The following is a 1,319-nucleotide window of genomic DNA, read 5'->3' as shown; positions in this document are numbered from 1 at the left end:
GAGAGAGAGAGAGAGAGAGGGGATTCAAGAGAGAGAGAGGATTCAGATTCACTCATTTCTGCTTTTCACTTTCCCCATCATGACTTTTTTCACTTTGATATTCTTACGTCCATATGATTAATTAATATACACTCCCCTGGGAATTCAGTAACCACATAAAATCCTAAAAACATATGTCAAGAATAGCTCTAAGTGTCTGTAGCAAATTGGTCCTCTTTTACTTAATTAATCTGTAGCCAACAAAAATAGTGTCAATACAATTATTTAATGAGAGTTATAAAAGACATAGCAGTTGAGAGTCTAATAAACAACACTGTATGAAAATTTGTCCTTCACAACGGAGAGATGTTCCTTCTGTTCTTACAGAATTTGAATTTTTTTCTTCAGTTGCTTCCAGATGATTTCCATGGAGTTCAAGTGAGATAGTCTTTGTATTACACCATAAGGACTCTGAATTCTTGTTGCTGTTTTACACTAAGTACTAACAGTAGCTGGCTCTCTTTACCTCCTTTATGTTTCTGGTATCTCAGGCAAATGCTTGGTGGCCCTCATATTATATTAACTTCCCACAAATGTGACAGAGGGTTAGTGACAAGGAAGAAGGGGCTGTGCATAGAGTAAGTTTCCCCCGAAAATTAGACTCCTCCTCAGTCTTTGCTCTGCTACTGATACTCCGTTGATTGTTTTGCTGTTTAAAGTAATCTTGGAATAGCCTGGCGTCTGGATCGCCCACAGTCTGGGCAAACATTGCTTTATGCAAGGGGAAAGTGGTTATTCGGTCCATGCTTTACTAAAGGTTTCTATAAAACAGCATTCCCCAAAATAGCTTGGCTTATACTTCTACATCACAGCCGAAGTCAAGGCAGGAACCCATGGCAGGAACCTGCAGGTAGGAACTGAAGCTGAGGCCATGGAGGAGTACTGCTTCCTGCCTTGCTCTCCATGACTTGCTCAATCAACTTTCTTATCCAGCTTAGGACCCCCTGCCCAGGGAAGGTGCCACCCAAACTTGGGCTGAGCACTGCCACTATATCAATCACTAATTTTATAAAATGCCTTACAGAGTTGCCTAGTAGCCAACCAATATATGTATTTTCTCAACCATGGTTCCCCATTCTCAGATACATGTAGGTTTGTGTCAGGTTGATAGAAACAATCAGCACAGCCTGTTACGATTATGATGTTGAGTAGGATTATTTGAGGAGTTATATTCTATAATTATCTAAGGAATGGAAATGGTTCTTTTTGAAAACCAAACTCTATTTATATGAAGCCAGTTATCTAGTTTGGATCTTAAAGAGTAGACATTTCAAAAAAAA

The sequence above is a fragment of the Microtus ochrogaster genome, linkage group LG4 (genome assembly GCF_000317375.1).
Source record: "Microtus ochrogaster isolate Prairie Vole_2 linkage group LG4, MicOch1.0, whole genome shotgun sequence".
In the NCBI taxonomy this organism is placed as follows: Eukaryota; Metazoa; Chordata; class Mammalia; order Rodentia; family Cricetidae; genus Microtus; species Microtus ochrogaster.
This window is presented reverse-complemented; position numbering follows the sequence as displayed.